The following is a 7,592-nucleotide window of genomic DNA, read 5'->3' on the forward strand; positions in this document are numbered from 1 at the left end:
AATTGACCTTGATATCTGATTTATAGATGGTTGTATTGGGGATCCATTGAGGCTACAAACCATTGATCAAACCGATGGCTGGATTCTGCATAGTGCAATTGGAACAATTGAACCAGGGCTCTGTCTACAAGAGGGCCCAGATGCTGAGCTTTCATTTTTTTAAAAAGTAAGTAAATTCCTTATATTAAGGAATTTAGGATGCAAAACCTGTAGGCAGATGAGCCAGCCTTGCTTTCCCCACCTTTTCAGTGTTTTTAGTCAATGGTTGAATTTAGAACTGTGGTTGACAAGTTAACTGCTTCAACACGGAGATACATAAATCCCTGAGTCCTAAAAGGCAGCTATTTCTCCCTTCACTTTAGTTTCTGTTTCCTAGCTTGTCTCTCTAGTTTGCACACATGCAGTAGCAGGCCAGATGACTAGGGTTGCTAGCTGTCTGGTATTTGCCGGGAGACTCCAGTTTTGGGGGGTCCTCTCTGGGTCTCCGGGTGAGTCACCTTAATCTCCAGACTCTTGGCTTTCATTTAAAAATAAAAGTTTCTAGGTGGTCTGGTTCAAAAGATATAAACCAAAATGTCACACACACCCCACAACTTAGTACTGGCTGCTCTGTGAGTACTGGCTACTCTGATCCCCACCCTTTCAGGTTTTTAGCTGATAAGTGAAGTCAGGGTTGTGACTGACAAGATTTGTTGACCCCTGGAAATACCTAAACCCCATTTCAAGTTCTGAGAACAGTTTGCTTTTCCTACTTGCCTCACATCAGGAATTCAATAAATTTATAGCTTTCACCCACATAAAGAATACTTTCTCTGTACAGGATTGAGACTTCGTTCTGAGTAAACATGCATAGGATTGCACTACAACAGAAGATCACAGCAGGATCTTGGAGGGCATACACAGTAAACAATTATAATTATAATAAAAGTGTGCATGCAGCTGTGGTTTTTTTACTTGCAAAAATGGCGTATTATACATTTTATCTTTCAAATAATTTTTGAATGGAAGTTTTAAAAAAGTGTACCTGCTGTAGTGTTATACTTTTCTAATTAGGGAGTCAAACAAGTTTAAATTTTACTGGACTGTTGAAGAAGGCAGTTTATTTGTCTTATTCATAACCTGTTTTGAAAACTTCCCAATATGAAGCTTTTCTGGGAATAAGCTGCAATGCTAATTCCACATACCTGGGAGTTAACCCCATTGAATTCAGTAGGACTTACTTTTGAGGAGACATGGGTAGGATTGTTCTGAAAATCAGTGAGACTTTTGAGAGAACATAGAAAAGGATTGTGAAATCATTCTCTCTCCATCCGATCATTTTTCTAAAACCAGTTAGGCAAGGCTTACTTAGGTGTCACTCCTTTTATTTGGCGGGAAGCTAATACTTTTAAAAAAGGTTCCGCAATGGGCAATTGGTTTTGACAAAAAACTATTATATGGGGTGTATACATTTTTACATCTCCAGTATGTGTGTATATGGAATATTTCCAACAACCCCGTGAGGTAGGGTTGGAAACCAAGGCAGCTCTCAGCAGGAAATAAAGCCATTTAAAATCCAAAAACCATAAAACAAATATAAAACCATTGCAAAACAGCTTAAAGTGGCATGATTCTGAATTTTGGATTGGGTGAGGGAAGTTCCTTATCACTGAATTGCAATCCTGTGCATTCTTCCTTGTTTGAGTGAGCCCCATTGAATACATTGGGACATGCTTCTGAGTAAACATGCATAGGATTGCACTATAAATATCTTTACAGGTTGTGTAAATAATAAACATCTATGACATTCATGCTTATATAAATATTTCTTCATACTATGTATGTCTTAATATGTATCAGTTACACTATGGTTGTAAATTATTATTTACAAATGATTATTTCCTCTACATTTTAAGTGTGTTCTTCCTTGGGATGGTCATGATCCCTCTCTGTTGTTTTCACCCTGGGGGGCAGATTAAGCTGACAGATCATAGAATCATAGAATAGTAGAGTTGGAAGGGTCCTATAAGGCCATCAAGTCCAACCCCCTGCTCAATGCAGGAATCCAAATCAAAGCATTCCCGACAGATGGGTGTCCAGCTGCCTCTTGAATGCCTCCAATGTCGGAGAGCCCACTACCTCTCTAGGTAATTGGTTCCACTGTCGTATGGCTCTAACAGTTGGGAAGTTTTTCCTGATGTCCAGTCAAAATCTGGCTTCCTGCAACTTGAGCCCATTATTCTGTGTCCTGCACTCTGGGATGATCGAGAAGAGATCCCGGCCCCCCTCTGTGTGACAACCTTTCATGTACTTGAAGAGTGTTACCATATCTCCCCTCAGTCTTTTCTTCTCCAGGCTAAACATGGTGCATAGCCCATGGTAACCCAGTAAACATTGTCATTTATTTCCATTTTAAAATTTAATTAAAATGATTTATATGAAGGGAAACTTTATGAAGTAATGCAGACCCACATAATACATTTAAAGCACATCCAATTCACATTTAAAGTGCATGACTTCCACCAAAGAATCCTGGGAAGTGTAGTTTCCCCCCCACACTTATAGTTCCCACCACCTTTAACAACCTACAGTTCCCATTATTCTGTGATGGAATTCGTGTACTTCAAATGGATGTTGAATGTGCCTTAAATGCATGGTGTGGATCTGCCCTAGTATGCTGTGCATTCATTAGTGAACTGAAAAGAACAATTTTAAAAGATACTTTTTAAAACAGGGCTGTAGCTCAGTGGTAGAGCACATGCTTTTCATGCAAAGGTCCAAAATTCAATCTCTGGAAAACACTGTTGACTGGAATTTTGGAGAGCCAATGCTAGTCCATGTGATTAATACTGAGCTAGATAGTACCAAATGGCCTGACTCAGTATAAGGCATATTCCTTTATGCTTAAAAGAGGAAAGAGACCCAAGGGCCACAGTGACTCCAAAATTTGTTTATCAACTTGAAGGCAGTACATTCCATTTTAATATACTGCTTTATTGTAAAAAAAACACAACCTCACAGCAGTGTATAGAAGGAATTAAAACAATAAAATTATTGGCAAAAACAGTTAAAGATAGGAATTTTAAAACATTCAAAATAATAAAACAATGAGTTAAAAACAGATAAAAACACAATAGCTTCTACATGCCTGGGTAGGCTTGCCTAAACAAAAATGTTTTTAGCAGGTGTCAAAATGAGTACAATGAAATGCTTGCCTAATGTCAATAGGCAGGGAGTTCCAAAGCATACATACTGCCACATTAAAGGATCAATTACTTACAAGAGCAGAAGAAGTACTATGTGGCACCCATAACATGGAAAGTACACCTTGAACTTGGCCTGGTAGCAAATCAGCAACCAGTGTAGATTTGAGAGCAGAGGTATTATGTGCTGATAGGTTCTCACTCATGTCAGCAATCATGCCACAGCATTCTCCATTAACTTCAGCCCCCGGGCCGGGTTGTGCTGCATGGGGATTTCTGTGACCTTGGCTGACTGGCTCCAGGAATTTTTTAGTTTTGATTAGGAACCCTGAGTGCTTGTGGGATTTCTGTCTTACTGACAGGAATCGTGTTGTGGTTGGTATAGTATTGCATTTAGGAAATCATCACTGTTTTTTTGTTTTTCTATTTCTATTTGCATTTCATTTACCTCTGACCTTACTTCCTTACATCCATAGAGGCAACAACAGTAGTTCCATGTAGTCAGTTCAAGCCCCTTAAACCCACTGATGATGTACCACTTGCATGACAGTTTGTTTCTTGCCCAATAGTGGTAAAAAAAGAATTCACACACTGGGAAGTGTGGCTTCAATTGCTGTTATTCCTAATCTAATGCCTGTGAAAGTAGACCAAACCATGTGCGTTTTCTCTCTGTCAATTATTACTCACTGGAATTGGGCTGGCTGTCAAAGTTAGTTTATAGCAGCCCACAGGGTAGGCAGGAAAGAGTAGAAAACCTTCTTCACTCTTACTCATTTCTCAAACCATTATCAGCAGTGAAGGGTCAAGTCTAAAGGCGTTTGGAGCAGCCATGTTAAAAGGCAGGCAGGGCATTCTAGGCAGGAGGTTTGATATGGATATTTTTGCAGAGGATCCCTAGTCAAGCCTTACCAACTATATCTATTCAGAAATAAGTCCTGTTGAGTTCTGTGGGGCTTAGTAAGTGTGTTTAGAATTGCAGCCTTCATGGGCATCCATCTTTACTCCTGAGGGCTTCCATCTAAAACCTCCACAAGACTAGGCTTTCTTCCTATAATGGCCTTCTGGTAACCGGCCTGGCCTGAGAGCACTTAAATCTTTCTTGCCAGAAGCAAGTAGGCAAGATTAAATGTTCCTTACCGATGCTCTCTAAATGGGTGAGAAGGAATTATCCTGTCACTTCAGCTGGACCTGGAAACACTCTCATTTAGCTAAGATTTCTATCTTAATTTCCAATCAGAGAATCTTTTTGTTTGAGTGATATGCTCCAAGCTACTGTGGTTGATGATTAATGTGTCATGCTTAATGACATCACTGTTGCATCCCAGGCACAAGGAGAGTTAGATCAGGGAGAAGAGTCAGATGAGGATGAGGTCCCTGGGGACATTGAAGTAAGGGGGAGCACTGCCAGCCCACAGACTTCTTCAGCCAGCCCTTCCATCAAGGCAGATTCTGCTCCACCTGCGAGCTCCCCACCTGAGCAGTTGGGAAGCAACCCTTCATGCATGTGATCCCCACCCCCACAGGAATCCCCACCTGGCACTTCAACCACTTCCCCGCCAACCCATTTCCCACTCCCTGAAGTTGAGCCATCACCCAGCGAAGCCCTGCTGTTGTATGGGCTGTCAGAGGCTCGCCTCCCCTCACCCCGCACAAGACAGCACAAGAAGAGGGACTTTCAGAGGGTGGAACTTCGAAGGAGCCAGCATTTACAGGCAAAGATCTTCCCTACTTACGCAGGTGCCCACCCAGACTCTAGTGCTGAGTCTACTCTCCCCACACTCTGCAGAGACTGTTTAGGTAGCTTAGCTAGGGAAAGTAGTGAGGCAAAGTAGACAGGTTTATGAAGTGCACTGCTTTGGATGTAACCATCACACTAATAAAACTAGAAATAAATCAACCCTTGCCTTCATCTCGTGTCTTGGGCTCTGGGGACAACAATCACTAAGACCCACCCCTAAGACATCACTAGGACATGCCCCCATAACATCACTAGGACACACCCCTGAAATCTCAGGGTTTGGGATGCTTCTGACCTGGCAACCCTACATAGTAGTGGTTCACAACCTAGGGGCTGTGACCCCCATGGAGGCTACAAAGTAATGCAGAGGGGGGCATGAACAGTAAAGAAATAAATTATTTATTATGTTTTTTAAAAAATTCTTCACTCCTGGGACACTGTCTGCTCCTCACTGCCGCTGCAGATGATACTTCCCTCTTGCTCCATTTGAGAGGTGAGGACTTTTGCTGAAGTACCAGAGCGTATTTCAGGCATGCTGAGGGCAGGGATCTGCCTATAAAACACATGACAGACCCCAAAGGAGGCTGAGGGTGGAGCTACCAGGAAGAAGAGGGGATTACTATAGCTGACTCCCATCTCCTTGCACTGTTGTTGCTGATGATTCCCTTACTCAGAAAGAGAGGAGAGGGTTTTTCGTGAAGCAAAAAGAAGCAAGGCTGCAAGGAAAGGCTGCTTTCCCCATTTCTTCCTTGCAATCAGCCTGTCTGCCTTTCTTGGCTTCCACTTTGTTGCCACCTCCTTTAAAAAATTATTGTTATTTGTGAGGCTGCCGAGATCTTGCCTTCAGCCCAGACAGAGCTAAGGAGCAGTGAGGAAACTCAAGACTTGCTCGCTCCCCATCTCTGAGGCTAAGCGTGTGTGCCAGCATCCCCCCTTTCTTCCACCTACTCTCTACCTCCCATTCTCTCTCTCCAAGATGATGCAGCAGGGCTTCCCTCCTCCCATGTGCCCAAATGCATGCACGCCTGGAGATGCTTGCAGGAGTGGCAGGTGCGTTTGCGTGCGCGCTGATCTGTCTTCTGCTCCACTCTCATTCCCTAAGTGCACGCTAACCAAGTCATCAGTTCTGATGATCATCCCAAGGCCTAAAAGCACTAACCCCCCTCTTCAATCTATCTACCCTTTTGTCTTCACAATCTAGCATCCCCACCACTACTACATTGCTGCTTCTTTATTTTATTTTATGTTGTTATTTTATGTTATTTTATTATTATTATTATATTTACTAGCCCTTCACCATATATATATAAAAGGTTAGCCAGTTGGCTGAGGCTGTAGTCCACATACTTCAGCTGAAATGTATTTATTTAATTATTATTGCATTTATATCCCACCTTTCCTCCAAGTTGCTCAAGGAGGTGCACATGGTTCCTCTCCTTTCCATTTTATCCTTATACCAACCCTGTGAGATAAGTTAGGCTGAGAGACTGTGTCTGGCCCAAGGTCACCCAGTGGGCTTCCTGGCTGGGTGGGGATTTGAACTTGGATCTTAGTCCAACACTGTCACTCACTGGTGTTGGGAGACAGGGCTGTACAGACTGTGGGGAGGAGGGGGATACCAATTTGACTGGACCTTTGTATTAAGAAAAGAAAGCAACACTTCCCTGTCTGCAGGTAGCTTTTTATGGAAAGGGATATTTGGAGATGTGATTTTGCCATGCCCCATGTTTTCAGTTAACAGAGACTAAAATTACAATTAGTGTATGTGTGTGGGGGGGGTCACAAAATCTGTTGAGCTTACAAAGGTGGTCCCATACTCATAAAGGTTGGCAACCACTGCTACAGAGGACACTATGTACATTTCTAATTAATATAGTACAGCTTTGTTTCTCCTAGATGTTTTGGTTATCCTCCTCCCCCCAAAAAACAATCTAACAAATAAGAAAGTTTGGAGGTTTGGGGTTTCAGAAGTGATTTATAGTGCTCTGTGTGAACAAAGTTAAGCGTTTGGCTAAATTTAATCTGAATAGGGTTAGACTTTACATGTTTGTGTTTGACTTCTGCATAAAGTGACAATGGTGAAAAGTGTGTGGAAAAGAGATGACTGATTTTTACAACATTTACAGTTTTATTCTTGATTATTTTTCTTATTACAGATCTTTGTAGGCCACTCTGGAAGCCTTTTTCTGCTGAAGAGTGGGGTAAACATGTTTTTTTCTGTCAGTGGTATAGTCTGCAAAAAATTGCTGCTTCAGAACAGTGAGCTTGCTCAGGTTCTTGAAGCAATTAGGTGTGGTCACAGGTTAGTTAAAAATAATAGTTCAACAAACCAGAAACAATATTTTTTACAAAATTGGTGGTACTGGTGGTGAGTCCCTCAGAATATAAGAGCAACCAGAGTGGGTGAAACCAAAGGTCCACCTAGTCTGTGATCCTGCTTCCCACAATGGCAGCCAGATGGATCAGGAAGTCCATAGGCAAGGTTTGAGGCCAAGACTCTTTTTCTGTTGTTTGTCTGTCCTCCCCGAGCATAAGCAGAGGTAGATTACCTCTGAATCTGGAGAAGGAAAGGTGTCCATCGTTGGCTATTTAGAGCAGATTGCTGTATGGAACCCCCAGGTTCAGAGCCAGTCTCCTTGTGAATAAACTGAAGTTGTGAAGGTTAATAATAG

Source organism: Rhineura floridana, chromosome 11 (genome assembly GCF_030035675.1).
Source record: "Rhineura floridana isolate rRhiFlo1 chromosome 11, rRhiFlo1.hap2, whole genome shotgun sequence".
Lineage (NCBI taxonomy): Eukaryota > Metazoa > Chordata > Lepidosauria > Squamata > Rhineuridae > Rhineura > Rhineura floridana.